The sequence below is a fragment of the Falco punctatus genome (genome assembly GCF_963210335.1).
Source record: "Falco punctatus genome assembly, chromosome: 6".
In the NCBI taxonomy this organism is placed as follows: domain Eukaryota; kingdom Metazoa; phylum Chordata; class Aves; order Falconiformes; family Falconidae; genus Falco; species Falco punctatus.
This window is the reverse complement of record NC_137585.1, coordinates 54260345-54282403: the sequence shown is the minus strand read 5'-3', so window position 1 is coordinate 54282403 and position 22059 is coordinate 54260345. Positions and strand designations below refer to the sequence as shown.

At 42.4% G+C, this 22059-nt stretch overlaps 1 protein-coding gene across 5 annotated transcripts in view; it reads left to right on the top strand.

Annotated features, from left to right (window-relative positions):
- Positions 1-1768: 1768 nt before the first annotated feature.
- TAFA2 (TAFA chemokine like family member 2) overlaps positions 1769-22059 on the top strand; it is a 211567-nt gene continuing 191276 nt past the window's right edge. For all 5 annotated transcript variants that reach the window (XR_013928678.1, XR_013928679.1, XM_080390787.1 and 2 more), the window contains exon 1: positions 1769-21845. The gene's annotated coding sequence lies outside the window, so the exon portion shown is untranslated. The remainder of the gene's footprint in view (positions 21846-22059) is intronic.

Below are 22059 nucleotides of genomic sequence, written 5' to 3'. Positions count from 1 at the left end.
TTTAAACAAATTACTTTCCATATCCTTAACTCAGTGCTTTTATCTACACAAAAAAGGTTTATTTTCAAATTATTACAAATCAGCTAACCTTTGTATATCTCTTTCAAAAATGTTTTTCTTCAAGAATTTGAAATATGGAAACTAATTGAAAAGGTATGATGGCAACAAGTTTCAAGCATAGTTGGCATATATGTCAAAGCTGTTATCGGTTTCTGTATTTGATTTGCATATCAGAATGGATCCAAATTTTCTCCTGTATCATTGCTAAATGAACTGTTTGGTTTTCAAGGCAAGAGGTAAAATTAAATATATGAACTATGCACAAAACATGTCAGCTAATATAATTCAAGAGACTTGAATTTTAAAAGGATGATTCATAATGTAGACTTTAAGCACTAGCTGCTGAAGATGTATGAAATCTAAACACAATGTAGAAGTTAGGTTTTGTAAGGTTTGCACATTGTGTGCTAAAAATAGGCTGCTGTTTGATAAAAATAATTGGTGCTTAAGAGGAAAGAGATACTAGTGAGATTTGTAGCAGGACCTAATACTGACAACAGACAAGTTGCAAAAATCAAGTGTTGTTGGCATAAGTATAGTTGATTCAACGTATTCTTACTGTTTGGCTATCTAAAGTATGAATACATTGGCATTAATTTCATTAACTAGGTACTACTGAAATCCAACAGAACATGCAGCAGTATAGCAATAAAGGATGTGTTAGGTTGCTTCAGATTTTACATGCACAAACATGTATGTGTATGGATGACAGCCATTAAGGAAATATCTAATTTAAGGTATTCACAGCATATAAATTACATCAAGGTGTATTTTAATACTGTACATTTTAAATAGGTGGTTTCTGCTTTCCTTTTCTAAATCTCCTTGCTATGGAACCTGTTAAGACTTATTCTAACCTGAAAAATACATGAACATGGTCGTGACCAAGCAAAAAACCTTTCAAAGTAGACTGTCAGTGGATCTATAAAAGGAAAAATAAAATATTTTGACTGAAATATCTAGACGTAGAAAAGTGTTATAAATTGGGAAATTTGTGGGTTGCTGCTTATTCCAGAATAAGCTTCTGGAGTGTTTAGAATTTTTTTAGAAGAATAAGTGGGGGAGAAAAAAGTACACTCATTCTCACAAATGTTACTGTTGTCCCTTGCTGGGTGCACACAGGAATTCATGAGAAGAAACAATTCACATCAAGTTGTGGTACACAAGATCCAGCCATCCTGGAACCTGTTGCACAAAAATCCTTTTCCCTTCTGCAATGGGATCAAATTGCCTCGAGTAATGGTACAAGGGAAAGTGATTTCCACTTCCAGCCTGGTGTGAAGTAGAACAGTCAGTGATGGGGTTTGGTTGGCTAATGTGTGGATTGGAGTTTTGCCTCACCAGTGATTTAGGGAAAATGATAAAGAAGTTGTTTAAAATCTCTCCTCCTTCCTGTGAGAGCAAGATACCTTTTTACAAGTCCATTCTCCCCTAAAGCAATAGGGTTACTTAGTATCAGTAATTCAACATATAAAAAACATTTCCCTTAAAAATCATAATATCTGGCTCTCGTAGGGGCATATTATGTACTTCAACATGATTTCAAAGTATGAAAAATTGAAAGCATGTAATAGTTTAAGTCTCAGTAAACATTATGCTGCATTTTAAATAGATTTAAGTAATAGGCAATATTTAAAAAATAAGGAAAATGAGGAATAAGTAAAGCTTGTTTTATTTATTTGTAAGGGGTGAAAGCTATATTAGCATGTTCATGATGGCTTGTGTGAGATCTCTATGCCTAGGCATGGGTATAGAACTCCTTCTAGCAGGCCCGGTGGGTTTCCTCACCAGCTGGTTTGTATCTTCAGCCAAGGGCCTTCCTGTACCAAGAGACAGGAGAAGAGTCATCGTGCACAGTGAAGAGGGAAAGGGATGTTTCTGTCACCTCACCTGGAGAAGAAATCATGAGTTATGAGAGGCATTTTCAATGGGGGAGACAAACAACACCTAAGGGAACACATTTGTATTGGAGCAGGTCTTATTCTTCATGTTTGTGCCTGGGAACAAGCACATTATCTTTTTAGTACTTGAGCTGAGGCAAAAAGCACAATGAAAATATTTATTTAGCTGTTCTAGATACAAAATATTCTTGAGACTTTTAAAACTGTGTTGTCAACTCCTTGTTAAGTCTTTTCTTGAGCAGCAGGTATACTTTAATTAACTGTTTTACCTTACAAATAAAATAAAGAGAGGCTTGGATAGATGAAAGAAACTGGATTACACTTAAAAAAAAAAATTCTTTCTCTAGTATTCCCAAAAGTTTTGTTGTGCTAAGAAAAGAAAGTACCAGACTGACACAAAAAGGATGTAAACTGTTAAAAACAACTAATGAACTTCAGAGGCTGTAATATTTCCTTAAATTCTTTAGTGTAAGTTACTAGCGATTACGAAGTTTTTACCTATTTAAGTATGTCTATGCTAGAGGTTTGTTCTGACATATTTTTGTAACCTATGCGTGATGCTAATTCATATATGACTTGAGCACTCCTGGAGCACTCATTGAGCTTTAGTTTAAATTATGATGCCAATTCTGTGTGACCTTGAACAAGCTTGGATAACTTTTCTGATGATGAGTTCAGTACTTGGCAGGAATTCAGTGAAGCTTAACTACATGATAATGTAGTAATAAAGAGATACAGATAGATAGATACAAGTGTAGATAGCTGTTTGAATTTCTTGTACATAGATGGGTTTAAGGTAAAAATACCCTTGAAGTGTGTGTGTGTGTGTATATATGTATATATATATATTTAAAAGCAAACTCTTTACCAATACTTCTCAAAAAGTGATACAAAAATACAGTATAAAAGCACAGCCTCCAGTATAAGACTCGCAGTTACAGCAGCAGTTTCTAGAACATAAAATCCAAGACAAGCTACTGCATGAAGTGGTAAGGAAGTGGGCTATGGTATGATGGATAAAAAACCCTCCACTTATATTGTGTTCACAGAGTAGAAACTTGCTAAGCTATGCCTTTTCTGTACCATGCAGAGGTGTGGTAGGCTGAAATGGTGACTGAATCTTCTATTGCATTCTACAATAAGACAATATAACCCACAAGATAGAAGAATCCACAATAAGATTTTGATTCAATGGGAGTTCTAGGTGTTTGGTACCTCTGGAAGCTGGCTTGTAGCTGTAAGTTTTAACTGATTTCTCAGTTCCTTTTTCTACAAATTTTTAATTGACTTAAAGGGCAATGAAAGAGTGGCTACTCAGACCTCAGCCAGCAACTAAGCGCCACATAGCCGCTCACACACTCCTCCTGCCCCAAGGAATGAAGAGGAGATTCAGGAAAAAGGTAAAACATGTGGGCTGAGATAAGAACATTTTAATAATTGAAATATAATAATAATACTAGCAATTGTAATGAGAAGGAGAGAGGAATAAAATCCATAAGGGAAAAAACAAGTGATGCACAATATGATTGCACAACACCCAGCCAGTCCCTGAGCATCAGTCAGGCCCTGGCCAGCTCCCCCCAATTTATATACTGAGCATGACATTCTCTGGTATGAAATAACTCTTTGGCCAGTTTGGGTCTGTCCCCTCCCAGTTAATGGATATGGTGCTTCGTTAGTCGATAGAGAGAGCCAGCCTCTTCTAGTGGAAGATTCATTCCTTCTGTGTTGAAGTGAGATAAACTGCTGTCTGGAGGTGTCTTTCTGTTTTTTATAGAGAACCTAGAGAATGAGTTATTAGGCAGCTAATGCTTGATGAGGTGAATCCTGGCTTAAGTGCTTTCTGAATTTTGAGATCTAAATTTAGGACTGAAAAGTATCGAGCACTGTTAAGATAATTCAGAAGTTACTAAGTAGTGGATAGCTCCATGATGATATTCTGGTTCGTATTCTTTCTGACATAAAGTCATTGATTATTTTAAAAAGCAAGACTAATACATTATTTTCCTATTAATCATTAAGTGTCCTCTCAGAAGCGTGGAACATCTCTTTTTTATCTTTGAACACCTAAGCATCCTGCCTGGATGAAATGCTATCTCCTGGGAAAAATTCTATTGCCGTGAAGACTGCAGTGGCGGCTTTACTTGTTTTTTAATGAAACTGGTTTATGTGTTTGCATTTTGCACTAGGATTATTGAGGATTGCAGTCCTTTTTCTTTTGTAAGGGGTGAAAGCTATATTAGCATCCACTTGTAATCATCTTTGGAGAAATTAGAAGCCGATCATCATCAGCTTTGAAGCTGTTTCTGGGTGAAGGTCATTTAAATTTACAAATAAGTTATTTCTGAAGGGTAAAGGAAATGGTGACATTAAACAGCTGCCTGATAAATTCAGGTCAAAAATCCTAACTAAAAAAGCATTAGAATCTCCTTGGCTAGAAATAAAAATTATAAAGAAGAACAGCCAAAGCTACCTCACATAAACATTTGGTAAACCTGAAAAGTTAAGCTTAAGTTAGTGGATAGCCTGTGCAGTGTGGAAAACAAATGAACTTGCACACTTTCATAATTTAGTTACTTTTAGTAGCTACCAGCTGAACTTCAAATATGAAATAGACAACTTTTGTTTGTATAGTTATCCACTGGGAAAAAGAATTATTAATAACTTTCATAATAATATCTTCAACCTTCAAAAGAGAAGGAGCGCTGCAGAGAGTTCACAATAACGTATCCAGTGGCAAATGAAAGACAGGGACTACCTTCAACAGAGAGGGTGTAGCCTTTTCTGCAGGGTCATCTGTGTCTGGAAACGGACACGTATCCACTGCCCATGCAGAAAAATTCAGTTAAATGGTGAATTAATGAAATATTTTGAAAAAGAATTCCACTCTATTTCTTAGGGTTTTTTTTCCAGCCTTGCAGCTTGCCAACTATGTAAAGTGCTGATTGTTTTAACCAATAAACTAAAATCGCTCAAGGTGCCCTTGTATTTCCTAGGTCTTGTTCATAACGTGTGCTTAGAAATGTGTAGTTATTGAAAGATTTAAAATGTAAAGGTATTATAAGTTAGATTTTTGGCAAGTATGGGAATCCCAAGGTATACTGCATGGGCTTAGGATCAAGGTTAGATTCTGAGTCTCATAAAAATATCTGTGGAGAACTGGCACCCAAGAAAATAGGCCTCAGAACCCTATGGCATTGGAGGCACCCAAAATAGCTTGGAATTAAACATCAAAACATTATCTGTGTAGGAATGAAATATGGAAAATATGAGATGCTTTGATGCACAACCATTTCAGATTTCCTTTCCTGAGAATCCTGAGCAGGAACATTCTTCTAATGTGCTTAAATCAGATCATGTTAGTCAGATTTTTTTGGTGGAAGAAAAACCTTCATGAAATGCCCCCCGCCCCCAAACCCCCCGGGAGAATAAGAAGCCAAACTACACAACAGACAGGACACATCCTGAATATTAGAGTTCTTTTTACGTCCCCATCCTTTCCAAATAAGGCAGGGACTTGAACTTACATCTCCTTGGTCCCAGGGAGGTGCGTTGATGGTGTGCACAGCGCTCCCTGTATGTCTATCAGTGGTTTAATTCCAGCCTTCCAGACACAGGGTACTGCAGGTGATGAGTATTCAGTGCTTTACGTGTGAAGGAGATATGTACGGAGGTGTACAGACCTTGCTGTCTATTGAAATCCTGGTATTCCTGGCATTTGCTATATGATAGGATTAGAGCTCCCATTTGTGATGGACCAGGCCTATGCAGGGAATCCTGTTCGGGCACACTGGGTTTATCTGAGAGGTTTTCATGAGCAGGCAGTAAGGGAGGTCTCAGGGCACTAGCTCACTGTTGGGCAGTGTGCCTCCTGCACCCGGGGTCTCTACCGGGTTTGGGATTTGCATGTAAAGAATTGGAGGGGGGAAGGGGCTTGCATGGGAACATGAAAGGAGAGGAAGTGGGGGAGTCAAAGCACTGAGTTAGGCTCAGCAGTGGCAACTTGGCAGGCTCTTTCAGTTTTGGGTGTCCTGGGTTTTGGCTTAAATTAAACCTCTCAACAGCTTGTTAGCTCATTTTTCGTCAGTTTTCCCAGTCAAAGGAAAGGGATTTGAAAGGGCCAGTCAAATCTGGCAAATAAAGAAACAGTTACAGGACTGGTGCCACAGCCAGGGGTTCGGCTGCTTAGACCATGGGACTCGCTTTGAGAAACCTGGTCTGTTGGGGGCTGATGGGTTCCATCTGTCAGAGAAGGATAAGAACATCTTGGGCCATGGGCTTGCCAGGCTGATGAAGAGAGCTTTGAACTAAAGTTGCTGGGGGAGGGGATCTTCAATCCATCCAGCTCCTACCAGTTTGATGCCAGTGCCAGCGAGAGAAGCCCAGAGCCTGGAGGGTCACAGGTCAGCAGGAGACACCTGAAGAGCAGCACAAAGGAATTCCAGCCTCTCCAGCCAAAATTCAGCTTCACTGGGGGCCAAACTTAAATGTCTCTATGCAAATGCACCTAGCATGGGCAATTAGCAAGAGGAGTTAGAGACACGAGCATGCCTGCACATGATCTTATTGGCATCATGGAGATGTGGTGGGATGGCTCCTGTGGCTGGAGTGTTGGAATGGAAGGATACAGGGTCTTTAGGAAGGACAGGCAGGGAGGATAGGGGTGTCGCTCTCTATGTCAGTGACAAGCTGGACTGCATGGAGCTCCAACTAGGAATGAATGAGGAAACGACCAAGAGATTATGTTAAGAATTAAAGTGAGGGCAGGGACATGGTAGTGGCGGTCTGCTTCAGGCCACCCAGTCAAGAAGACTGAACAGATGAAGCGCTTTATAGACAGATAGGAGCAGCCTCACGTTCACAAGCCCTGATCCTCATGGGAGACTTCAACCACCCCAATATCTGTTGGAGGGACAACACAGCAGGGCATAAGCAATCCAGGAGATTCCTGGAACATGCTAATGATAACTTCCTTCTCCAAATGGTAGAGAAGCCAAAGAGGAGAGGTACTATGTTGGACCGTGTTCTCACCAGCAAGGAGGGGATGGCAGAGAATGTGAAGCTCAAGGGCTGCAGTGACCATGAAATGGTGGAGTTCAAGAACCTTAGGGCAGTGAGGAGGGTGCACAGCAAGCTCACTATCCTGGGCTTCAGGAGAGCAGACTTTGGCCTCTTCAGAGATCTGCTTGGTAGAGTACCATGGGATAAAGCCCTGCAGGGAAGAGGCATCCAAGAAAGCTGGTTAATATTCAAGGATCACCTCCTTTAAGCTCAGGAGCGATGCATCCCTACAGAAAAGAAGTCAGGCAAAACCTCCAGGCAGCTGTATAGATGAACAAGCTGCTCCTGGACAAAATAAAACACAAAAAGGAAGCCTACAGAGAGTGGAAGCAAGGACAGGTAGCCTGGGAGGAATATAGAGAAATTGTCCAAGCAGCCAGGGATCAGATTAGGAAAACTACAGCCCTGATATAATTAAATCTGGCCAGGGATGTCAAGAGCAACAAGAAAAACTTTTATAGGTACATCAGTCTTCTCTTCTGCAGAAGAGAAGGCTCCAGGGAGACCTTACAGCAGCCTTCCAGTACTAAAGGGGGCCTACAAGAAAGCTGGAGAGGGACTTTTTACAAGGGCATGTAGTGGTGGGACAAGAAGTAATGGCTTTAAACTGAAAGAGGGAAGATTTAGATAAGATATTGGGGGAAAAATTATTTACTGTGAGGCTGGTGAGGCACTGGAACAGGTTGCCCAGAGAAGCTGTGGATGCCCCATCCCTGTAAGTGTTCAAGGCCAGGCTGGATGGGGCTCTGAGTGACCTGGTCTAGTGGAAGGTGCCCCTGCCCGTAGCAGAAGGGTCAGAACTAGATGATCTTCAAGGTCCCTCCCAGCCCAAATAATTCTATGATTAGCCTGTCAATTCTCAATTGCTGAGTGTCAAAATGATAAATATCTATGAGTTTGGACACCCAGGAGTGTTAGCTGTGCCTAAATGATAGATTTAGTAGAGGAAATCCATCTGAAAATGAGAATGAACATTTTAGTCCTCATGTTCTACACTGAGAAGCAGAGCTACACGTGCTCAGCAAAGCCCCCGACTTATTTCTTGTTGCAGGCCAAGAGAGGCTTGGACTCAAATTGCCACTATGTGCTTAGGAAGAACTAAATCTCAGGTATCTCCTGCAATGCACATGGCTGATCTAGAGTGAAAGCAGGTCCAAGGCACAGTACTGAGGATTTATGGCGGGGGAGAAGGGGTAGGAATGGGAGTTTGGCTTTGAGAATGTGCTTACCTGTGTAGCTAGACTCCTTGGTATATATCAACAGGAGTGTTTATGCAGCTGTTTTATCTCTTTAGATACCTCATAAAGCATTCTTCATTGCTTTAACCCATCTACATCTTAACCTTGTGCTTGAGACAAAGTGTATTCTGGTGCTGCTCTCTGCCTTAGACTTCAAAAATCTGTGTTCCATTTTTTTTGTTTCTACTAGCTGACACTAGAATAAACACAAATTGTTTTAAAATGATACATATTAGCAATGGAAATATAGATATGCTGGGTTTTATTTGGGAGTTTAATGTAGATACTGTAGATGATTTAAGACTTCTCTTGAAAGAAGCCTGAAGTACTTCAAGAGGTGGTCACTCAGTGTAGGTCAAACTCATATGCCTTTTTCAAATACTGATGAAATTATTTTACTGTTGACATTTGGAACAACCTGCAACCTATAATGTAATAAAAAAGATCACTGATTGACAGCCAACCCTGTAAAATTAAATTATTTCCTTTTGAATTTACAAGGATCTTCAAACAAATACATAAAATATCCTGGGTTTTTTTTGTTTTTTGTTTTTTTTTTTTTTTTTTTCTGAGGTGATGGTGCAACGGGAGAGGTGGTTTCATAGAGCCCTGGGTCAGAGCTGGCTGAGAACAAGCCCCTGGCAGCAAGGGGCTGTTGGGGCTTCCTGGAGCCTCCTGCATGGCCACCGCAGCCCCCGGAGCTGCTGCTGCTCCCACCTGCCCGCACCTCCCCATCTTCTTTGCCCCATTTCCCTGCATCTAAATACATGCACACTGGACCACAGGACAGTTGCTGGAGAGGTCTGGCCGCTGCACCAGCTGTGGCACTGGAGTTTCTGAAGTGGGCAAAATCCATAGGCACAGCCCACTGCTATCACTGTCCTGCAGCTTTTGTGTTCATACTTAATATTTTTTATTATTTTACAGGTAATATTTGTATATAAATGGACACCATTTCCTACATTTTAGAGAACTTCCCTTGGTTTAATCACTGTGCAGCATAAACTAGTCCTTTGGCTGAAGGGAGTGGCTGTGCATGCTCCATACAAAAGAAAGGTGGGCTGTTCCTGCAGGGCACAGGACCCCTGAGTGTGATACAAGAAAAAGACAACTAGGATGAAGTTACACTGGATTTTTTTCCCCCTCTTGAGATGACATTTTTGGTGTATTAACTTTGCAGGCATCACAGAAACTCTCCCCACCCTTCTATTTGGGGTGATCTGTATGAATATGTAGGAAAATATATAGTGTGAACAGATGCTTGAAGTTAGAAGCAACTAAACTGAGGATGACGCCATGGTTTCTTTGATTTAAATGTGTGTTCAACCTTTTGTCATTTAGAGTTTTGCAGCCTGGCCCTTCAGGTAGGATACAGTGTGGCATTGCTTTTTCTGAGAAGGTGGTGAGTTTCCATCTCCCCAGCTACCTGCACTTTTTATTGCTTCAAACAGGAATACTGGAATATGAGCCACCATAGCCTGCCCAGGACAAACACACAAACTTCAATTAGATTTAGCAGGATCCAACAGCCCACTGAATTACAGTCGTTTCCTGGGTTGCCTTTGTTCAAGAAAACATCTTAAGGTTAGTTTCCATACATTAGAAAACCAGTATACTTGTGTGCTTTCCATCTCCTTTCCATCAGTTTTGACTGAATGAGATAATTCAGCTTATTACACTCACAGGAGCAAAATCATTTTGCTTGACTGTTTGTTCTTCTCTCCTGATCTGTGACAGCTCAAGACTAGTTTCAGTTTGTGTTGGAAAACCTGTTTCCACCATTTCTTTTCCACGTGTTTGCCTGGTTGAGGGGTAGTAATGGCAAGCAGGGAAGCTGCTTTTAATGTTCTGAGACAACTCAAATGACCTGTTTGACTTTTCTTTAGCATAAGTAGGATGTGCACCTGAGGACTAGTGTAGGTACTTTAAAAATAGTCTAATGTTGAACTATGACAATAACATTTCATATATTCTGTCAGTGTTTATGATTCAATTCAGATGTCTCCATTTAGCAAATGGACCCATTGACCTCAAAAAATACGTACCATGTAACAAGAGTATGTGTTACCCTGGAAGAAAAGCAGATATTACTGGGCACTAGGAGAAAAGCTGTCCTGGCCCCATAGTTACCTGCAGTGTTGACAATACAGGAGAGGAGTAAAAATGAAGAACAAGCTTACCACAACAGAGAGAACTTGCACTGGGAGAGGGATGTCAGAGTGGAGGTCAGCTGCGTAAGCATATGCTGTGCCAATGTGGAAAGGGTGAAGGGAAAGATGGTATTGGATTGTATTATATGGATATTACATTATTAAAACAACAACAAAACAAACTAAAAAAAACCCAAGACCAACATACTCAATCTAACTCCAGGAAATTAATAAGGTGTATGAACTTTGTTTTTGAACAAGTGTCATCACCATTTCTCAAACTTGTTTACTTAAGGAGTAAATTGGCTTATGCTTATCCATGTGTGCAATTTCCGGGTATACCATTAAGAAGTTTTGCTGGCTATGACTCCCACAGCTGATTTAGTAATTGTATAATTGTGTTACCAGACACTGAAATGGCCCTGAACCTATCTGCTGAGGATGATTTTTTAAACGTGAAGCTGCTAAAGTTCGTTTACCATGTCAACCATGTCAAAGTCTGTTCAGATACATTCTAAATTTTCATAGAATTGATCCATTTCTGTAAAATAGCTCAAAAGGGATCATTATTATAGATTAATATAGATGGGTCCACATGGATATCATTCATGCTTCATAAAAATTCCATTTAATTTTTAAAATCTGTTGCTAAATTTTTATGATGCGATATAATCTTGGGTCAGGAAGGATAAGTAACCATTGTAAAGCAACAAAATCAGCTTCACAATACAAAGGGATTAATTTAAGGGTGATCATTTAAATAATAGCTAATAAAATCAAACTAATTTTATGTACATTTTAAAAGCTAGACTAATCAAAGCTTAAAATGTGATAGGATAATAAAGTAAAGCTCATTAGTTTGGCATAGTAAAAATACATACAATCAAAAAGAGCTGGAATAAGCAGAAGCTTACATTAAGAGAAAAGTGCTGAGCATTTAATCTTATTCCCACTGAAATCATTGCAGAAATTCAGAGTAACTTCAGCTGGAGTCACAGCACACTGGTAGAATGCCAATCTTGTCTCAATGACGCCTGTTTGGCTGCGCTGGAGGCATGTGGAAACTTGATGTAAAGGAAGGCATTTTAAGCTATGTACTGTCTGTTTTGAAAAGAAGGGAGAAAAAAGGGAGCAGGGGTACCCCACTAACATGCAGTCATAGGAACCAGGGTTTCATTAGCAAAGACTGATGGTCAATCAGGCATATTTCTGTATATTCCATGAATTCATGATCTGGTAGAAAAACAAGGAATCATCAGAATATTTAATGGAACATTTAAATTGCCAGTGCAACTTTAGGTGTTTAACTAATTCTAGCACAGCTATACTATAAAATAAATGGCTTCATTAATCTGAGTCTGTAATAGATTAAACTGTTCCTTGTATTTTCTTTTGCTAGGTTTCCTATAGAAGAAAGCCTTGTGGATTTTGGAGCCCCATCTGATTTCAACAAAATTTCAGAGATGGATAGTAGTCTTGAAGCTATTTGATTACAATCAGAAAACATGCCAGCAAAGAAGACCCTCTCTCTGAAAAGCTGTCCCTTGGCCCCCTTTGCCCCTTATAAAAAAAAGGGAAAATTTGAAGTTTCCAAGCATAGGAAAAGCTTCAATCAACCATGAGGTAAAATCCATAGGAAACGAGACTTCATTAGTTCCAGAGATCACAGAACTTGTTATTAGTCAGCTTGTTTAGCAGCTTTGAATTTTAGGCAATTCTTATTCTTTGATATTTCACTTGAAGCTTAACAGGGTATTAGATCTCCTGCTTTTTATCTGTATAAGGATACAATGAAAACAAAAAAACTCACCCTACCCAGCGTTCCATAAGTGATTTTCTTTCTGTGTGTGTATGCTTGTATGTGACAGGAGGGGAAGAGTGGAGAAGAAAGGGGAAGCATAAAAGAACTGAAATGTCCTTTTTTGAGGTTTGGTGAGGCCATGTTATCCACTCTGTGCTCTGCCTTCTGACATCTGGTGGCAAAATCTCTCCATTACAGTGCTCGCTCTCAGTTCTTCAGAAATCCCCCCGACACTTGTGGGTGCTTAACGCCAGTGAAAGCCAGGGCACTTGTGGATAAGGAGGTGATTCTGGTGTCTGTCACGGAGCAGCAGACGCGTCATGAGGCTTAAAGTGGGAGAAAAACATAGATTTATGTAGCAGGTTTATCACTCCAGCAGCAGCAGCAGCAGCTCTCCTAGGCTATGTCTCCTGTGCAGAGTGGAGACGCCTGATATAACTTTGAACCGCTTGGAAAAGCGAATTTTTTCGGTCTGAGCACATCCTGCTTCCAATTGCCAAATCTGCCTGAACTGCAGCTGCTATGGATGTGTGTGCCCCAACCACTAGTAAAAATGCTCATTTTGTTCATTGAGAATACTGAGTTTTGGGGCCACAAGCGCATACAGAAACGATTGGTTCTAAAATATAGGGATACGTTTTTAGAAGAGAAGTATATGCGATTAAGCATTGGTCAGAATGAAAATGTCAAAATTATTCTTATGACCATACAAGATACATCCTCAAGGATCTAGGGCTTCCTCAGTTATTGCTTACCATCCTTACATTGTATTTGGTGTGGGTTTCAGAATATAAGCATCACCCGCATCCAAGATCAGGCCAAGATGCTTATGTTATATTTACCATGTCCCATGGGTGAGAAATAAATGGAAATTTTCACTGACTTGCTATGTGAGGCAATCTGGCAGGCAGTGAAGTTCTTCAGGCTGGCCAGAGTTAGGCAGTTGGTCCCTCGGGGCAAATGTTTTGGCATGATGAGGGATGCCAGGCAGGGCATATGGGGTGCAGGGGGTCAGGTGGTGACATTTCTGTCCATCCACATGTGGCTGTGAAGCATGGGTAACCAGATACTAATTTCACCTCAGTCAGGTGACAGTGGACTTAGTTGTAACACCAGGGAGGGGCACAGTGAACTCTTCTGAAGCAGGGCCAGGGCCGCTCGGTGCTCTGCCACCATGCAGTCCAAGCTTTGAATAAGACAAGGTTAATCTGAAGGACTGCTGGACTATCCCCTTCAAAGGAATCAGACAACAAGAGCCACAAAAAGCGGAAAAACTCAAAAGCACACATCCTTGAGCATTTCCTCCCATGTGGTTGATGAAGGAGGAAAGGCTTGACAAGGAAGGAAGAGTTCAGTCAGTCTGACTTCCTAGCCCTGCACATCTGGAGATCTAAGTGGTGGTAATCCTCTCTAGATACATATACTTTCCTTTCATATTTATACAAAAAGCAATTACTTCTATTCAGACGATTAACTACATAATTAATTAACTCCACATTTGTAATCTCATTGAAAGGTATAGCTACTCTAGAAAATGTAAGTTTTCAGATATTTGGAGTGGGGTTTTTTTGATTCTGCATTAATCACATGCAGTTTGTCCTCAGCCAAGCTGAAATGCTCTTTGGTTCTCTTTTCTAAAGAAAAAAAAAAAAAAGTGTTTCCTTTTGGTCTTGTTTTTGAAAATATCTTGATATCTGCAATTCAGAACATTTTAAAATTATCATATTCTATTCTTGTTGTGGTTTCCCTCTCTCCTCCCCAGTTTCAGGCCATTTTGGGATAAATACAGTAGATAATATTCTAAATAATAGTACTCCTTTTGGTCTTGACTCTTGGAAAGCTCTACTCTTGCCTGTAGTCAATGTGCAGAGAAATGATCTCAAAATACATCTTTTTGCCTTACTATTAAAACACTATTAAATGCAAAGACTGTAGCAACCTTTAGAGCATCTTTTAATGTTTTTTAATGCACATACACAAACCTAGTACATTCTTGAGTGCAATTCTCTTTTATTTTTCATCCTCTTATTAAAACATAGGTGTTTAAGATTCAGAGGAAGAAGGATTTTAAATCATAAAGTATACTGAGGGACAGAACAACTTATTCCTATTTAATGCACTGTACCCTTCACTAAAATTGCTGAAATTTGAATTATACTATTTCAAAGAGTGAGTTGTAACTATAAAACAGGTGTAGTATTATTTCTGTAGAAAAAATAACCCAGGTAAATTCAGTGTCCTTTTTTTTTCTTTTTTTTTTTTTCCCCCGCAGCAAACACCACATATGACAACACCCTAATTTATCTCCCACCATGAGGGAACTGAGTTATTGGGCTAATAAGCTTTGACACCTTTTTTACCAGAATTTGTGATGCCTGTTTTTAAAATGACACTACACAGATTAGAAAAAGCTATATCATGAGATAATAAATGGCAGCATGAGTCTCTACAGTGAAGTCTAATCTTTCTTGTAGATGAGTTCTCAAGTCTGCCAACACATGTTGCCCTGGGTAAAGAGGTTTCAGAAAAAAGTAAGTGTGATTTGTTTTGTGAAATCAGCTTGATCCCTGCTTACCTTTACTACTCTTGGTCTGCCTAACCTCTGTTTTCACAAGGTCTCTTTTTAAAAAAATGTAATTTAATTATGTAAACATAATTAATTCATGAAAATAATTCAAAGCATAATTTTGGAAATAGTTATATTTATTTTTAAATTTGATGGAAATCTCATTAGATAAGAAGGTCAGCTTTTTTCCCCATTTTATCTTTAATGTAACCTTTAATGTAAAATTGAAACAATATTAACATGCATTTAACCAAGGATAAAATATTTATTCATTTTGGAGTTCTTTGTAGCACGACCGCAAGAGCTTATGCTGTTTGATACACGGGAATATAGGAACTACCATGTTGTATCAGATTAAGACAAACAAATGCACAAATGAGTTCTATAATACAGTAACCAAAATATAGGCTAGATGTGTGCAAACACTTTTTCTCCTGTTCGTTTCTCTCCTGATTTCTTTCTCTGGATGCCTGATTTAGTGATTGTTTCTGTTTCCTGCTCTGAGTCCCAAAGATGTAGTTGGAGGGATAGATTTTTTTTGGGGTTTTTTGTTTGTTTTGTTTTTTTTTTTAAATGGCTCATGTTTTTCCTGGATATGGTCTGGGGCTTTTCCCAAGTGCATGAATACTACTTACTGTACCTCCAATAAGAAACCAGCACTACACTTAATATTCTTGTAATTTACACCTTTGTTGTGAAATAGAGCCCTGTAGTCACCCCCAAATGTTTGGCCCATGGACTCTTCCTCTTGATGTAATAAAGCACAGAGCTGTTGCTTATTAAATATTTAATGTAACCAAGCAAACTACTTGTTAAAAAGAAAATTGAAGACTATTTCCAAGAGGTGGAGAGGCCAAGTATTGTTCTACATTTGATCTGAATTTTTCTGGTGAATGAAACAGAATAAGAAGAAAGATCTGTGTATGATATTCTGTGGTATAAATTCATTATATATATATATATATATATATATATATATACATGATATAATGTGTAAACAGCATTCATCCCAGGGTTTCTTCATCTTTGTTTAACTGTTTTGTTGGTGAGTTTGGGGGATTAAGGTATCACCTGTTATAGGGGAAGATCAATAGAGACCACTTAAGCAAAGTGGACATACAGTAGTCTGGACCAGGTGCATCCAAATGCCCTGAGGGAGTGGGCTGCTGTCACTGTGAGAGACCACTGTCTGTCATCTGCAGATGTTCATGGTGACAGAAGAAGGTGCCAAATAATTGGAAAATGGTAAATTTGCCCATTTTCAAGATGGAAAGAAGGAGGATGTGAGGAACTACAAGTCAGTCTGCAAGAAGATTATGGAGAAAATTCTCCTGGTAGTAATTTCCACACACATAAAGGACAAGAAGGTGATGTGGAATAGTTGATATGGGTTTATTTAAAGGCAAATTCTGGCTGACCAACCTCATTGCCTTCTACAATGACATGATCGGCTGTGTGGGGAAGGGGAGAGCAGTGGATGTTTTTTATCTTGACTCTAATTAGGCTCTTGATATGGTCTGCCATAATATCCCTGTAGCCAAACTGGGCAGATATGGGCTGGATGGGTAGTTCATAACATGGGTGCAAACTGGTTGAATTGCAAGGCTAAAAGAGCAGTGGCTGGTCACTAGTGACATTCCTCAGTGTTCAGTACCGGAACTCATGCTGCTTACAGTCATCACCAACAATCTGGATGACAGCAGCAAACACCTTTAGCAGGTGACACCAAAATTTGGGGAGCAGTCAATACACTGGAGGGCAAGGGTGCCACTCAGAAGGATCAAAATAGGCTGGAGAAGTCAGCTCACAGAAATTTCATAAAGTTCAACAAAGACAAATGCAAGTCTGGCACCTGGGACAGAATAACCCCATGGAGCAGTACAAATTTGGCACTGGCTATCTAGAAAATATCTTTGCAGAAAAATGCCTGTAGATGCTGGTGGAAATTGAACATGAGTCAGCAGTGCATCCTAGCAGTGGTGAAGGCAAGGCATACAAGAAGACTGAAAGCTGTGTTTGTTTAGCCCCTTTAAAGAAGGGAAAAGAGAGATCTAACTGCTATGTTCATCTACTTATGGATGGTTACAGGGAAGATGGAACCAGAGGATTCTTGGAAGTGCACAGCAAAGGGATGAGAGGCAATAGACACAAGAGGTAGAAAGAGGAGTTCTGAGAAATTTGGATGTAAGGAAGAAAAGCCTTCATGATGAGAATGGTCAAATGCTAGAAAAGGGCTAGAGAAGCTGGTAGTCAGAATCTTTGCCCTTGGAGATATCTGAGCAACCCGATCTAACTTCGAAGTCAGCCCACCCATGACTAGGATTTGGATCCTCAGCACAACCAGACCTCCAGAGATCACCTTCAACACTTTTTTTCTCTGATTCTTGGCATTCTCTCCTCTTAAATGAAAACAAAAAATTCTTGTTCCCAAAATTACATTGAATATGGACATGTATCTGTTTTTTTCTTTCATCCTGGAAGATGTCATTACTCTATGAGCAGCATTTATGTTAGCACACCTAAGAAATCCATGTCATTTCATACCTTAGGAGAATGGTGTCAGATGGTAAAAACCCCCATCATAATCACTTATGCGTTGTAGAAAAGAAAGAATGGTTACTTCTGTTATTTTTTACAGTCAGTTTTTCCATTTTAGGTGGAAGCTTTGAAAGATCAGTGATGATTCCAGTATGCTAGCTAAAAACCCTATTTCCTTCAAAATCCAATACCCAGCATGATTTCAATAAATGACTGTGGGAGACTTATTAAAGAACCCCAGAATAACTTTGCTCCATTGCTTTTTCATTTTCAGTCAGTTTTCCAAGAGCCAATTATGTTTATTTTTGTATGTGAATATCTGGAATGTACCAGAGTTTTTAAAGAACTTTAAATTTGGTGGACCAGATTCTCACCTGTGATAAAAACGTGAGTGTTTATATATATAACTGTGTATCTGTATACACATTGTAAAGGAGACTTTTACACACTGTTGGACTGCCCCAGCTCACAGAATGTCAGGATGGTAACCCCAAATAATTTATACGAGCTGGCTTTTGGAATCCATGCTTCCTCTTCTACAGCTTTAGGGGATGATGATAGAGGAATGTTGTAGGATGCTGCTGCACATCAGGCTCTAAGCCACTACATATCTCCTTATATTGAGATATTCCTGATGAGAGCTGTGGTCTTTGTCCCTTATTTTAGTACCTGAAGTTCAATATCAAGAGAGATGGAAGACCTGAGTAAGAAGCTAATCTTTATGAATAAAATGAGAAACCAAGAACCTAACTGCTAAACTGAAGAGTAGTGCTGCAACTGGCACTTCTAGTTAGTTTAGGTTAGTATCATGGTGGGTGATGGGAAGGGAGGAGTCTCTTGAGAAATACAAAAGAGCAGAATTATTGGTAGACATTAGCGAACTCATTGGTTCTTAGAGACAAAACCTACATGTGGCTACCAAAATATAATTTTTTTCTTTCTCTTTAGCAGCTTAGAACATGCATGCCTCTGAGTAAAATCAGTGTTTTAAAAAAGATACATACCAGATTCACAGACATGCAACTATTTAGAAACAACTTCTTATTTTCCTGATTTTTATGCTGTGCTGTTCACCTTGAAATGGAAATGCCCAAGTTTTTCCAGACACTATATCTGTTGCATGTGCCAATACCCATTTTCATATTTTATGCTTTTCTTTCAGCACATGGAAGAGTTCTACAGATTGATGAAAAGTAAGGAATAGTGACACTAACTTAAAAATGAAACAAGATGAAGGAAGAGAGAACATTCATATAATAATTCTGTTCTGTAACTGTATTGTGTTCTAAGACCACAGTATTCAGCTGGGGATTTTCCAGTCAGAAAGATATAAATACAGGCTGTGTAGGACAAAGACTGCCAATCTGGTATTTCCAGAAAACAGTAAATTTATCATATTGTGCATGTGCAGCATGTACAAATGCACCTCTGGTGATGAGTCAGGCTTACTAAGTAAACACTGTAAAACCAGCTGCACTGTATAGGTGCAATGGATCATTTCAGTTCTTCCCAGGAGTGTTGGCCAACTGTGAAAGCATGTGAAAAAGCTTCCTGAAAGCACGTCTTTCAGTATGGTGTCACACAACCTGTGTGTGAGTACTGCAGATTTGTTCAGATTTCAGATGTGCAAAGTGATATGGACCAACTGCTTGTGTGCAGCAGCTGTAAATAATGATATTTTCCAAGATTTGCAGAGACAAAATTCCTGGTTTCAAAAGAGCTCAGATTAGCTCCTGCTTTGTCTACCTCTTTTTCTTCCATTGTTTGCATGTGACGGGTTTGTATTGCTTTAACTGGATGATAATATTTCCGTCTTCAGATGTGTTTGCCTGATTTTTCTAACAGCAGGACACCAATATGAAACTACCAAGTACCCTCTGGTCTCACAATGAATAGTCAACATGAATATAATGATACACGCAGCGAATACATGTGTATGGGCTCCTATAGTTGCAAGGTGTTTGCTACATCTAAAGTGCAACAGCTGCTCTAGTTGCATTTTAGCTGCTGTAGCTGTGTTTTCAGTGTGCTTTGCTTTTAGTCCAGTAACAATACTTGTGGTCCTACACTGACCCATGCAACTGGAATGAATGGTTACCCGTTCCAGTGTGTATTCAGGATGCCATGCCATTTTGCATTGGTGGGGCAGGAACATTCAACCCCTGTGGATTCACATTAGTTTGGGTCTGCCCCAGTGTACTGAAATTACATTGCTGGTAGCAGCAAGGTCTTGGTTGTTTCAGTTCCATCTGCATTATTTTCAGCTGTCTGCAAATGCGGAAACACTGTTACTGACCAGGGTTATTGTGATGGTATTGTGTCAGCTTCCAATGAATGAGATAAGACTGCATTTGTCTTTACAAGCAGCAGCCTTTTAATTTGGCTGCAGTCCGTATCCAGGCATGTAGGTGTACTGCAATGCTTGCTGCAACAGCAGTTGTGACAACCACATACCAGCTGACTTTTTAACTTGCCCTTTCCATCGCAACCTCTTCATATTTCATCCTACAGCTGCATCACTGTGTGCAGGGGAGTCAACGCTAAGCCTTTCTTTCACCTTTTTTTGACTGCATGGACCTTTAGGTCTCTATTTGCTTTGAAAAAAAATCCAATTCAAATATTCTACAGATCCTTACTTACATGGGAAAACTCTAGTATGAACAGTGCCAACCGGGGAAGTCTTTCACTTCCCCTTTCTGTTTCTCAGAGTTGACTATCAACATCGTGTAAAATGTGACGACAGTAAGGACTCAACAAAAGCTTCTCTTCAGAAAGCTTGCTATTATACTAGCTGGTACAAATAAAAAATACGCAACGGATGATTAAGTACATCGGTATTTAATGCTGCATGTGCTCATCCCCATTTAACCTAGGAGCGGACAAGGGTTCTAGCAGAAAACTGAGAACTTGACTCTGATACAGCTGTAATGAATGCAGCCCTTGCTCACCTTCTCAAGCTCCCACCCCTCCACTTGGGCGCATCCCCTTCAAACAGCACCGAACCGCACTGGAACAGACGTGCAGGCCACGCTCCCACATACCCTCACCCGCCCACCCTGCCCCGTTAACCAACAGCCGTGGCAGCCGCCTGCGACCCGCCACCCGCCCGCATGCAGAGGCGGCGGCCCTCAGGGCCCGGCCCGCACTGCGCGGCGCTGCCACCCCCGGGCAGGCGCACGGGCCAAGCCGGCGGCCCCGCCACCCGGGCACCAGCCGGGGAACCGGGGCTGGGCCGAGGCCGCGGCTTCCCCGCCGCCGCCGCCGCCGTGCGTGGCTCCCTTCTCCCTCTGGAGGGAGACACAGGCCAGCTTTTGGCTGCCGGCGCCGCCACCGCCCTCCTGCCCCTGCTCCAGCGGCCCCGGCCCCGCGCCCCCGGGGGCGCTGCCCGGCCCGGCCCGGCGGCTCCCTCCCCGCCCGGCACCCGGCCTCCCGCCGCAGGGCAAGCGGGGTCCCGGGACAGCGGCGGCGGCGCCACCTGCACCCCGCCGGGGCCGCCCCGGGGCCGCGGAGATGCCCCTCCGCTCCACGGCCACGTGCGCCTGTGCGGAAACTTCGCACCCCACGCGGCGCCGCTCGGGCGCGGAGCGGAGGCGGGGGCCGCGCCGTGCTGCGGAGGCGGGAGGCGGCCCAGCCCCGGTGTGCGTGGGCCGCGGGGGAGGCGCGGGAGTTGCCGGCGGAGCCTCGCTCCTCGGTAAGACAGAGCGGCGGGCGCGGGGGCCTGGCACCGCGCACGGGGCCGGGCGGAGACCAGCGGGCGGCCGGGCAAACGGCGGGGAGGAGGAGGGCATCCCTGCCGGCCCCCGCGCAGGGCGCGCCTGGAGCCGCCGCTGCCTGTCCCGCCGCCCGGGGCGGCCCGCGCCCCTCCGCGGTGCGGTGCGGTGCGATGCGCGTATGCTGGGCGCGGGGCGGCTGCCGCTGCTGCTGAAGGTGAAGCTCTCGCTCTCCAATTACTTTTCCCAAGAGGGAGAAGGAGGGAGCAGGAGGGGGAAGTCGTGCGGTGTGTGAGGCGCAAACCAATCAGCGATGCTCTAACGGAGGGATTGCTGCAGGACGCGCCGGCTTTTCCTCCCTTCCTCTGCCGGCGGGGCTGAATCGGGACCGCGCGCAGCTGGCGGAGGGGCGGGAGCCGCACCGGGCTGCAGGACTTCCTCACTCTCCGCTTTTCCGATACCTAATCCGTACTTCGTCCTCTTAATAATATTATTATTATTATTATTATTTGAATACTCTGACATCGTGCACGAGAAACACTTCAAGTCTTCCCTCCCTCCCCACGTACTTCACCCTTCCTCTGGCATCCCTTAGCCGGATTCCTGCTGTATCCCCCGAGAGGCGGGGCAGACCCGGACCCCGCGGACGGCTGCCTGCCCCGGCGCGGCAGAGCCGAGCGGAGCGGAGCGGCGCTCCATGCCCCGGGCGCTGGCGGGGCGCGGGGCGTGTGCCGGCGATGCCCGGGCGGTAGGGCTGGAGCTCCCCCCCGACGGGAGGCGGCCGATCGCTAGGTGTTTCCAGCAGGGAGCGGGGCTGCAGGTAGGTGAGCGGAGCGCTCCGGGGGCGTGTGTCTGCGTGTTTGTCTGTGTCGGCGCTGGTGAGGGTGGAGGGGTGCCCGGGTGGGGGGTGCCCTCCGCGGCCGGCGGAGACCCCGCGGGGCGGCGGGCGGAAAGCGGCCGCGGCGGGGCCAGGCGCAGGCTGTGCGGGGCGGCTGCTGCGGGCTGCTGCCCTCCCGCTGCCCAAAACTTGCGGA